This window comes from Schistocerca cancellata, chromosome 7, assembly GCF_023864275.1.
Source record: "Schistocerca cancellata isolate TAMUIC-IGC-003103 chromosome 7, iqSchCanc2.1, whole genome shotgun sequence".
Lineage (NCBI taxonomy): Eukaryota > Metazoa > Arthropoda > Insecta > Orthoptera > Acrididae > Schistocerca > Schistocerca cancellata.
In genome coordinates this window covers 154990281-155003581 of record NC_064632.1, presented here as the reverse complement: position 1 = coordinate 155003581, position 13301 = coordinate 154990281, and positions in this window count along the sequence as shown.

Genomic DNA, 13301 nt, shown 5'->3' with positions numbered 1-13301 from the left:
TGGATTACTCCTATTGCTTTTCTTGCACACTGTTGTGGCCCGTGCAACTTTTCAGTCATTGGGTGAGGATATTTCGTCGAGCGAGAGATAGCACGTGATTGTCAAGTATGTATCTATTGCATCAACATACTCCGGAAGTAATCTAATTGGTATACATTCAGGACCGGAAGAATTGCTTTTGTTAAGTGATTTAAGTTTCTTCAATAATCAGAGGATATTTACTACTTAATTACTCATGCTGGCTACTCTTCTTGATTCGAATTCTGAAATACTTATTATGTCTTCTTTGGTGAAGCAATTTAGAAATGCTGTGTTTAGTAATACTGCTTTAGCAGCACTGCTGTCGATAGTATTCCCGTTGCTATTGCTCAGAGATGGCACTGACTGTGTCTTGTCGCTAGCGCACTTTTCATACGACCAGAAGAGCTCTGGGTTTTTTGCTAGATTTCGCGAAAAATTTCGTTGTTAAAACTATTATAAGTGTGTCACACTGAAGTCCACGCTACATTTCGTGCTTCTGTAACATATCGCCAATCTTAGGGATTTTGCCTTCTTTTACATTACGAATGCTTTTTTCATGGTCTTTGCAACAATTTTCTGACTGGTTTTGTGTGGTACGGGAGATAAGCTTCGTCTTTTGTTAATTTATTTCGTATATATCTCTCAATTGCTGTCGTTACTACTTCTTTGAATTCAAGCCGCATATGGTCATATTTACACTGATAATTTGGAAGGAAATGAGGTTGTCCTTCAGGAAGGCGTCAAGCTAATTTGTATCTGCTCTCTTGAATAGATATATTTTCGTTTATTTATGGTGGATTTGGGAATTACGGTATTTAGTATCGCTATGACACCCCTGTGTTAACTAACCCTCTATCCTTTTTTATGCTTGTTATTAGGTCAGGATTATTTGTCAGTAAGAGGTAAAGTGTGTTTTCACAATCGTTAAACATTCGACTGGCCACCAGAAGTAACTGCTCGAAATAAATTTCAGGGAATGCGTTTAGCACAATTTCGGATGATGTTTTATACGTACCCCTGGATTTAAACACGTATTTTCGCCAACATTTCGATGGTACATTGAACTCCCCACCACTTATAATTATACGAGTCGGTTATGTGTTTCAGATTAGCCCCATATCAGGAGCCGCACAATCATCCACATACAAAAGAACTACACCGCCCGAGGAAAAAACTGAAGCATCCAGAAGATATGTCGCATGTCATTGTAAGTTCGAGTATGTAGACACATCTATGGGTATTTGAATGACTGGAGCTAAAATTCTCTGTCATAAGTAGAATGGCCACCAGTATGCTTCAGTGTATTTCGTGATTAATACTGTTACCAGGTTTGATAAAGATCATAAGGAGCGTGAACAGCGTCAAATTTTTGATGATCACTGTGGGATACCGCGTAGTCGTTTGACACGGTATTATCAGAACCTGACAGAATGTGAAAGGGGATACATTGTGGGTCTCGATTTCACGGGCTGGACGAATACTGCACTCAGATTTGTGGGACATTTGGATACGACAGAAGCCCGATGGTTGATTGCATCTGAAGTCGGAGACTTTCAGCACAGGGACTATGGAATTACCATCTTATGTGTATGTTGCCAACAATGTCACAACACGAATGGCTTCCCATTACTGGAAGCATAGGCTGCTGATGAACTGCGTCATATTGTGTTCATCGGTGAATCACGGTTCCGTTGTATCTCTTACGTCCGCCCTCGGTAGCTGAATGGGCAGTCCGCCTTTAGCCGCGGAGCAGCTCGGACTTGTTTACGTCCCGGCTGCGAACGTTCGCGGAAGAAGCGGTGTTTACACCGTCGTCACTCGCATGTGTTACTGTTTGAATCGAACGCAATGGCACACAATTTCCGAAAAACCACGATACAGTTCACGTTCAGTAACGAGTATGCACGACCGAAGGCTTTCGAAATCGAACGTTTCTTGAGGGACGAAGTGCAACTTAATTACACGGAGATTATTGGAATTCATTTATCAATCGTGAGCAGCAGTCTTTACGTAAAGATGATTGACCACGCAGTATGCGATAGGATCATTGAAGCCACCAAACGAGGATTCCAGTTCCGACACTCCGATGGTCATATTGGCGAAGTTTTAGTCGCTCATTCGGGCCTGGGCGTGCGTACGATTCGGATCTTCGAGCTGTCTTTCGAGGTACCCGAATCATTGGTCACTCAATCACTCCAGCCATATGGCAGAGTTATTAGTCATACGGCCGAACGTTGGGCAAGTTTTAGCACGTATCCAGTGCTCAATGGTGTCCGACAGGTGCGAATTGCCCTTACGAAACATGTGCCATCGTACATAAACATCGGCGGCTGTAGAGCAATTGTCATCTATGATGGACAGCCCCGGACATGCTCCGGATGTGGTGGTGGAGGACATCTTCGATCTGCGTGTTTGCAGAGGAGACTCGTACAACTCCCCAGCGGAGACTTCCAGACTCCGACTACACCAACGTCACTGCCGATGACTTACGTGACGGCGCTTCGCGGGGAGGTGACGGCGAGGTCGGAGCGCACTATCGAACCGACGCTGCAGTTGATTGAGGCGCCTTCGGACCCCACTGAAGACGAAATGTCTCCGACTAACCTCCAATCTGAGACACTACAGGTGGTGCAGAAAGGCGATGAGAGCATCACTATAGGCATGGAAGCTGAAGTGGAACGGTCCCAGGTGACTGTGGCAGCGGCGGGAACGCAGGAGATGCAAGATTCGCCAACACCAGAGGCCGAGGTTAGGGCCCGCAAACAACGCTCGCCAAAGCGCCGCAAGAAGAGCCGACTAAACTCTGCGGAGACGCTCCCTTCTCTTCTTGGGAGCCCAGATGATTCTAACACTATGGACCTGTCTGACTTGGAACCACAAGCTTCGGATGTCGCAGACCATATGAATTCGGACAGTGAAAAGGTGTCATGTCGTTCAGACGACGCATCCGCTCAGGGGCCTGCTACTCCTTCTGCGGTGGAGTCTAAAGCTGCGAAAGAACAACAGATGTTGTAAGTAAGCTGTTTAGGTTTTTATAATGGTAACGCCATGTAGCGCTCTGTATTAAAATCACTGGCTGTGCTGTGTGCAGTCTGTGGCTGGGTGGCATTGTTGTAATATTTGCTATTGTAATGTTGGGCTGTTGGCGTTAACAGCGCGTAGCGTTGCGCAGTTGGAGGTGAGCCGCCAGCAGTGGTGGATTTGGGGAGAGAGATGGCGGAATTTTGAGAGCGGATGATCTGGACGTGTGTCCATCAGAGACAGTACATTTGTAAGACTGGATGTCATGAACTGCTATATATATTATGGCTTTTGAACACTATTATGGTAAATACATTGTTTGTTCTCTATCAAAATCTTCCATTTGCTAACTATGCCTTTCAGTAGTTAGTGCCTTCAGTAGTTAGAATATTTTATTTAGCTGGCAGTATTGGCGCTCGCTGTATTGCAGTAGTTCGAGTAACGAAGATTTTTGTGCGGTAAGTGATTTGTGAAAGGTATAGTTTAAAGTTAGTCAGGGCCACTTTTGGTAGGGATTATTGAAAGTCAGATTGCGTTGCGCCATAAATATTGTGTGTCAGTTTAGTGTTGATCAGAATAAGTAAAGAGAGTAATGTCTGAGAACTTTCAGTTTTGCTCAGCTGTTTGAAAAGTAAATAACGTAAGCGGCTTATCAGCACAGTAATTCATTAATTTTTCTAAGGGGTCGTTTCAATGTCACACATCAATGCCGCACAGGAAAATTTGGAGCACCCCAATAATATCAGCTGGTATGAGCAGGACGACGAAATCACCGATGCGGACCATTCTATTGGTGGGGACTTGCATCCGTCCGCCTCTCAACAAATCTAATGCCGCAGGGACACGTTCCTCTGGCGATACTCTGCGGTTGTACAAAAGGACTATCGATACGGTGACACTTTGTCATTTTAACATCATGTGGAGATGACAGCTACTCGACCCCAGGCATATATAATAGGGACAGTGAATGTAAATACCATTAGATCGCCCGTGAAACAGCAGTTGTTTAGGGACATGATATATGCGTCGGATGTGGATATACTGTTGGTGCAGGAAATTTACATCCCTGAGTTTCAGGAAGTACATGGATACATCTCCTACACCTCGCCGCACTCGAACAACGACAGTGGAACGGCGATATAGGTCCGGGATGGGATTCCGGTCAGCGACCTGGCTTATCTACCTTCGGCACGAGGACTGGTGATAACTGTTAATGGAATTCGCATTCTCAATGTTTATGCCCCTTGCGGCTCAGACAACAGACGGGCGCGTGCGAGATATTATTCGGAAGAGATTGTGCCCTTATTTACAGACAGATTCGATCATTTCCTTATAGGTGGTGTTTTAGCCCAAAAATACCAGACTCCACATTGCATGTGCTATGCCGGGATCTGGAGTTAAGCGACACCTGTGACATGATTCACAGGAACCGTGAGGGATATACTTTTTTTACCAGTCACTCGGCGAGCAGACTCGATCGAATATATGTTTCTGTTGGCCTGCAGGATATGATGGTCGACGCGGAACGATGGCCTGCGTCATTTACTGAGCATCTGGCTTACATTTGTACCATATCACTCCCTAGGCAAAGTGTGTGGAGAAGCCGCGGGACATGGAAGCTCAATTCGTCACTTTCGGCGGACCCCGAATGTTATCAGAGAGTCGAGAAGGTATGGGCCACATGTCAACGCCGTCTACCAACATATACCTCCGTGCTTCAATGGTGGCTCGAGTGTACTAAGCCGGCAATAAGAAGAGCTCTAATACAGTATGGTCAGGATAAGACGAGATGGCAAAGAGACACTCTTGATTATTATTACACCATGCTTCGAGAGCTGTCCTTCCAGGTGCCGTCTGCAGAACATCATGCGTAAGTTCATCGTGTCAAGGCACAAATCCAATCGTTCACGCGACGACGACTGGGTGGCACCCCAATACGGGCAAGATGTCTCGACACCATCACTGGGGAACGTTCCTCGATGCACCATGTGTCGCGGGAACACAAACGTTACCGCCGGGCATTGGTAACAGTGCTCCACGGTTTAGATGGCCGTCAACTGACAACACAACAGGACATTGCAAATGAATTTTTAGAGCACTACCGCCACCTCTATGCCGGTACACCGACGGACCGTCGGGTGGGGGAAGAGACACTGCAACATCTGCAAACGACACTGACAGAGACGATATAAAGGTGGCACTCACAAAAGGGGCGGCCCATAAATCACCAGGGCCAGATGAGATTACGCTAGAGTTTTATCGAGAATTCGTGGACATGATGATGCCACAGTTGGTGTCGATGTACAATGAGGCGATGCGTCCGGACATGCGCCTACCGTCGGATTTTGTGACGGGCTTTCTTCTTCCCATTCCGAAGATGGCGGGGAGTCGCAGTGTTAATCAATATCGGCCTCTCACTATGCTAAACACTGACTATAAAATCTTTGCACGACTGCTATCGTCTTGTCTCAAGCTGGCGATATTCAGGACAATATCCCCTGATTAGGCTTGTCTAGGGGTGCGAAGCATCTCCTCGGCGTTAAGTGAATACCGTGACGTTATCGCCCTTGCGGAAACGTGTAAAATGCGAGCAGCAATGATATCTGTGGACTTCGATCGTGCGTTCGACAGGATAAACCATGACTTCTTGGCGTCAGTCATGAGCCGAATGGCGATTCCACTTGTTTTCATCTCCATCGTTATGAGGCTAATACGAGGGGCTACATCGAAGGTGATTGTAAACGGTCGGGAAGCGGGCTCGATTCCTATTAATAGCTCAGTCCTACAAGGGTGCCCACTCTCCATGACGCTGTTTGCGATAGCGCTTCAGCCGTGAGGCGCTCACTTACTGGGATAGCGCTTAATGAGAACTCTTTCGTTTGTCGCGCATATGCGGACGACCTGATCCTTCTTGTCAGATCAGGACATGAAGTGCGTCAGGCTGCTGAACACCTAGACTCTTACGGGACGGCGGCAGACAGTGTCGTTAACATGAAGAAATCCAAAATTATGCACATTGGATGGGGACTGGAAGACGTACCGGGACCGTTTCAGACGGTGGAATCGCTGTCTGGGGATCACATTTACCCGTTCACTACGGTGGACAGCATCGGCGAGTTCTCGGCGGCTTCTGCGGATGTTCGTCTGACGATACGCAACAACTCACTGAGAGCCTTTGACATGATCCAGCGTGTGGCATACACTAACGTTCACATAGCGTCACGACTGCTCCATTTAGCGCAGATCCTAGCAATACCGAAGGGTATTGCAGACCGCCTCATGGCTGCCTTTGGTTACAATGTTAGTACTGGGATGTTATTTAAGATCAAATATGACACGTTAACGCTACAGTTCCGGAACGGTGGCCTCAACCTCACAAACGTGCGAAACAAAGCTCCGGCGCTTTACATGCGAGTGATGATACGAAATTGGCAACAACGAAAGTATACCATAACGTCAGCTCTGATAGAAGTACTTGTTCCTTCGTACGGTGGGGAACATTTCGCCTTCTCTTGCACACATTGCCTCATTTCTTGTTGATTACAGTTACGTTCGTCTGAAAGTACCTTCGACGAGAATACCCACGTCTCAGGAGATCTATACGTGCTTGATGGATCACCATGGCCGCAACATAATGGAATTCAAATACCCGTCGAGAATGTGGAACCACATTTGGTGTGCAGTGCATACTCCATTACTGTCAACAGCAGCGAGATCGATGTGGTATATTCTTATAAACCGTAAACTTGTGACCAGGAGTCGATTGCATACAATTCATATGGTCGATTCTCATCTTTGAACAAACTGTGGACTGTTAGCAACGGAAGAACATGGTTTAGCGTGTGGCGCAGCGAGGGACGGATGGATGCTGACGCGTCAAATACTGGCCTTCCTTCGGCGCACTAACTACACAGAAATCACGTCAGATGTACTTTTTCTACCGGACAAGACCTTTTTTCCCAAACAAAAGACGTATGCGGTCAATTGGATCGCTGGACATGCGACGAAATACACTCCTGGAAATTGAAATAAGAACACCGTGAATTCATTGTCCCAGGAAGGGGAAACTTTATTGACACATTCCTGGGGTCAGATACATCACATGATCACACTGACAGAACCACAGGCACATAGACACAGGCAACAGAGCATGCACAATGTCGGCACTAGTACAGTGTATATCCACCTTTCGCAGCAATGCAGGCTGCTATTCTCCCATGGAGACGATCGTAGAGATGCTGGATGTAGTCCTGTGGAACGGCTTGCCATGCCATTTCCACCTGGCGCCTCAGTTGGACCAGCGTTCGTGCTGGACGTGCAGACCGCGTGAGACGACGCTTCATCCAGTCCCAAACATGCTCAATGGGGGACAGATCCGGAGATCTTGCTGGCCAGGGTAGTTGACTTACACCTTCTAGAGCACGTTGGGTGGCACGGGATACATGCGGACGTGCATTGTCCTGTTGGAATAGAGGGCGGCCTTTATGTTGATTTTATGGTTTCCAAATTGTTTTTGCTTTGTTTTTGCTGTCTCGATACTTTTCTTATCACTACGACAGCACAATTGTACGAATAAAGATTGTTTGTTTACCCTTCCTTCCTGTTATCCAAAAAAAAAAGTTGGTAAGAAAAAGATGGAAGAAAATGGTCATCGTGACGGATTGTCAGTCCTCTGGGCCTGGGTTCGATTCCCGGCTGGATCAGGGAATTTTTTTCGCCCAGGGACTAGGTGTCGTGCTGTCATCATCATCCTATCATCCTCATCGACTGCAGGTCACCGAAGTGGCGTCAAATTGAAAGACCGGCACCCGGCAAACGGTCTGCCCGACGGGGGACCCTAGCCATACGATTAAATTAAATAAATAAGATTCTCTTACGACCATTCTCAGGGAACATAGCGCCCTCCTGGGGAACGTTTATTTTCTTTCAGTGTTTTGGAGAGGCATGTCGGTGTTGCCTCTGGCTTCATGGTGTAGCAAGTCATCGGATATGACTTAAGGCCAAGGCTGACTGAAGGTACTCTGACGTTACAACAATATTACTTGGACACCATCCGACTTCATGTATTATCTCACACGGTAGTGCCATTCTTAAAGACGAAAATGATATTCCACGCATGATACATGTCCCTATAAACTGTCTGAGTGTTGTTGAGATACTCCAATGGCCAGGAAGATGCCCACATATGTCCCCATCAGAACATGTGTGGGATCAGCTTTTACGCCAGCTCCTCATAACGCCAGAATCCAGGATATCAATGAGCAGTTAGAACGAGCGTGGTCCATCCTAAATCATGAGGAGACATTTCGTTACTACGCCTTTCACAGTTAAATCAGCACATCGACTGAGGCCAGAGGGGAGGAGGGGATGCAGTGGGGGGTGCAACGTCATACTGATGTGTGAGCGTACTATTAAGTTATTAGAAAATTTGATTTGATATGGTAATCACTCAGCCTCATTAGATAACCTTTCAGCCAGTGAAGTTTCGTTTCCTCCTCCTCTTCTGGGTGCTTAAAATTTTTGTGTCGGGCATTATACGAGGGTTATTCGGTAAGTAAGGATCAATCGGTCGCGAAATGGAAAACAGCGAAAATCTGATGAAACTTTGCACAGATGCATTGGGCACTGTGTCTAGTACTCCCATCGATCGCATCATGTCTCTCTCTCAGTTCTGAGCTCACAGTGAGAACGTAAAGATCGCGTGAAATTAGCGTCTGCCGCCAAATATGAGGGCCTGGTGAAAGATTTCACCTGAAACTATGCAATCCACATAACATAACTGTCATGCGGTTCGTTCTAGACGACAATTCTCGGCCGCACTCTGCAGGGGCAACGAAGATGCTTCTGCAGCGTTTTCGATGGGAAGTGTTTGATCACCGTCAATACAGCCAGTAATTGGTTACCCCCGAGGTTCATCTCTGCTCAAATGAACCGCTGGCTGTGAAGACAATATTTTGACACAGAAAACGAGCTGCAGTTCAGAGTTGAAAATTGTCGAAATGCACTGGCTGCTGTCTTCTATAACGAGGGAATTGTAAAGTTGGTACAACGCTACGACAGATGTCTAAGTCTGAGCGGTGACTATGTAGAGAAGTAGCTGAAAGGTGTAGGTAACCGTTTCAAATGAAATGTGGTTTCCATTTCGCGGCTTATCGTTCGTTACTTTCCGAATAGCCCTCCAATGTGCCAGTAATGTTGAACAACCCGAGCTCGCCAAATAATTGTCGTCTAGAGTAACGCCAAGAGATTAATATGAGACGAACTATTCTGCTAACGGGTATGAAACACACGCTAGCTTTGACATTCAGAGAAAATGAAATAGATGACAAAAATACATGAGAACCACTCCATGACGCACTAACTTGGCAGAAATTGCAAAGACATAGTGCTATGGCGTGGAGATAACATGCAACACAGCGTTCACAAAGTTGTCCATCTTCAACTATTACTTGTGCTGCAACTGCACTGCATGCAGCATATGCGTGTAAACTCATTGCGATTGCACTGTCTACTGTTCTGAAACCGAGAGGCACATAAGCAGACACATGTCGTAGCACGAGCGCTACAAAGCCGTTACATCGTCGTTAGCTGTGGACAAATGTAAACGTATCAAAACGCAGACAATCCAAAACCAATGCAGGGTTGCTATGGGATTAGAGATATGACGATAGACTAAACAGTTCATACAGCAAAGAATGAGTGCAGGGACTGTTCGCTGGCCAGTTTATATCCAGGTTACTGGTACTGCCCATTTGACACCCCAGTATCGTCCCTTGCAACGGCTGCGACTACTTAAGTGTTAAAAGATTTGCAGCAACTCTGCATCGCCGCTACTATCGATACCCGCTATAGTCCAGATGCACTTCCAAAAGGGATACCTCTCAGCTGATACCTCTCAGCTTTTTGAATCTTGCCGAATCGGGTGAACGACAGTGGCGGCATAGCTGTGTACACTGACTGGTGTTATTGCTACTGACACAAGAATTAGAGGAAAGTAGTATGGTGCTGTTGCTGTTCCTCTTGTTGCAATTTTAGTTGTTCCATATGCTGTTGATGTCGCTACTGCTGTTGCCAAAGTTGCTGAAACTTTAGATCCATAGTGGCGCACTGACCCATTGTGGCCAGCAGTAGCGATTTCCCTGTTAGTGGTTTGCAGCATTTCTGCGTCCCTGGTACCACAAGGATGGTTAGAAGCTGTTGACATCCTGGCTGCCAGCGATTCCAGTCTTAAGGGGAGCCAGTAGCAGCTGAATGATACTCAATCATAACTGAACTGCGGACCAGTATCGATTCCTGTCTGCGGTAAAAACTACTTCTTGGACCGAAATGGCGATTCTGAGTATACAATAATGATTTACTTAGGTATCTTAAATGCTATTCTTCCGTATATACCCCTCTTACTGTGTGATCTAGCCCACTCATCTCTTATAGGCTGCCTAAGAAATGCTCCTTTCTCGGATAGTTATACAACAATTCAAGCAAATCCCATGAATGATTTTTATTACATCTACATCTACATGGATACTCTGTAAATCACATTTAAGTACCTGCCAGAGGGTTCATCAAACGAGCTTCACAATTCTCTATTATTCCAATCTCGTATAGCGCGCGGAAGGAATGGACACCTATATCTTTCCGTACGAGCTCTGATTTCCCTTACTTTATCGTGGTGATCGTTCCTCCCTGTGTAGCTCGCTGTCAAAAAAATATTTTTGCATTCGGAGGAGAAAGTTGGTGATTGGAATTTCGAGAGAAGTTTCCGTCGCAACGAAAAATGCCTTTCATTTAATGATGTCCAGCCCAAATCATGTATCATTTCTGTGACACTCTATACCATATTTCGTGATAATACAAAACGTGCTGCCTCTCTTTGAACTTTTTCGATGTATTCCGTCAGTCCCATTTGGTAAGGATTCCACACCGCGCAGCAGTATTCTAAAAGAGGACGGACAAGCGTAGTGTAGGCAGTCTCCTTAGTAGGTCTGTTACATTTTCTAAGTGTCCTACCAATAAAACGCAGTCTTTGGTTAGCCTTCCCCACAACATTCTCTATGTGTTCCTCCCAATTTAAGTTGTTCGTAATTGTAATACCTAGGTATTTAGTTGAATTTACGGCTTTTAGATTAGACTGATTTATCGTGTAACGGAAGTTTAACGAGTTCATTTTAGCACTCATGTGGAAGAGCTCACACTTTTTATTATTTAGGGTCAGCTGCCACTTTTCGCAGTATTCAGATATCTTTTCTGAATCGTTTTGGAATTTGTTTTGATCTTCTGATGACTTTATTAGTCGATAAACGACAGCGTCATCTGCAAACAACCGAAGACGGCTGCTCAGATTGTCTCCGAAATCGTTTATATAGATAAGGAACAGCAAAGGGCCTATAACACCACTTTGGGGAACGCCAGAAATCACTTCTGTTTTACTCGATGAATTTCCGTCAGTTACTTCAAACTATAACATCTCTGACAGGAAATCACAAATCCAGTCACATAACTGAGACGATAATAAGCACGCAATTTCACTACAAGCCGCTTGTGTGGTACAGTGTCAAAAGGCTTCCGGAAATCCAGAAATACGGAATCCCTTGTCAATAGCACTCAACACTTCATGTGAATAAAGAGCTAGTTGTGTTTTACAGGAACGATGTTTTCTAAACCCATGTTGACTGTGTGTCAATAGACCGTTTTCTCCGAGGTAATACATAATGTTCGAACACAATATATGTTCCAAAATCTTGCTGCATATCGACGTTAACGATATGGGCCTGTAATTTAGTGGATTACTCCTACTACTTTTCTGGAATATTGGTGTGACTTGTTCAACTTTCCAGTCTTTGGGTACGGACATTTTCTCGAGCGAACGGTTATATGTGATTGTTAAGTATGGAGCTAATGCATCAGCATAGTCAGAAAGGAATCTAATTGGTATACAGTCTGGACCAGAAGACTTGCTTCACTACTCCGAGGATATTTACTTCGGCGTTACTCATGTTGGCAGCTGTTCTCGATTCGAATTCTCGATTATCTATTTCCTCTTCTTTTGTGAAGGCATTTTGGAAGGCTGTTTTTAGTAACTCTGCTTTGGCAGCACTGTCTTCGATAGTATCTCCATTGCTATCGCTCGGAGGAGGCATTGATTGTTTCTTGCCGCTAACATACTTCCATACGACCAGAATCTCTTTGGATTTTCTGCCAGGTTCGAGACAAATTTTCGTTGTGGAATTTCTCGCATTGAAGTCCGCGCTAAATTTCGAGCTTCTGTAAAAGATCGCCATCTTGGGGATTTGGCATCTGTTTAAATTTGGCACGTTTTTTTCCTTGTTTCTTCAACAGTGAACAGTGTTCTAACTTGTTTTGTTTACCAAGGAGGATCAGCTCCTTCGTTTGTTAATTTATTTGGTATGAATCTCTCAGTATTACAATAAAGTGGTCTAAAGAAAGTCATTTTAAGTTGGTCGAAACATTATGGCTGCTAACTTTTACAGTACGTTGCGGTACCCAACATCATCACCCTTACATCTAAATTCTCATATACAATCCAACATCCACAGTACGCTGCATACCACAGGGTACGTAATGCAATTATTAGCAGGGAAACCGGAGGAAATGCCTCTCTGCATGCATTGATACACATCCTCTTGGCTTATCCCATGTAAAGTATACAGTGCAATTCTAAACGCATATGGGGTTTACAAACGTCAGTAACTACATAGTGCAAAGTGACACAGAGATAAAAATTACATAGAATGTTAAGGAAAGTTTAAAAAATTACATGCTTTGTAGATAATCTACTTGACTGCGAGGAAAAGGAACTCTCAGATATAGAAGGAGAAGTGGGAACGGAGATGGAAAACATAGTTGATCAAGTACTAGAATTTAACGAAGTCTTGGCGATCAAATTACGTTGAAGGTAAGGATCACATTCCCTCAGAATTTCTGAAATCATTCAAAAAAGTGTCCAATAAAAGCTATAAATCTGGAGAGATAACATTTGACCTCCGAAAAAATCATCTGCACGACCCTGATGACAGCAAGAGCTGAGATGTACGGAAACTACCGTACAATGAGATGAACAACTCAAGCAGCTAACCTTCTAACAAGAATAATATACACAATAACATTGGGAATCAGCTGACTACCAGTTCCATTTTCGAAAAGGTAAAGGCGCCCGATACCGAGTTCTCACTGTGCGTTTCATAATGGAAGCCAAACTTTTAAAGAAAAATCAGGTCATGTCCATCAGATTCCCCAAACTA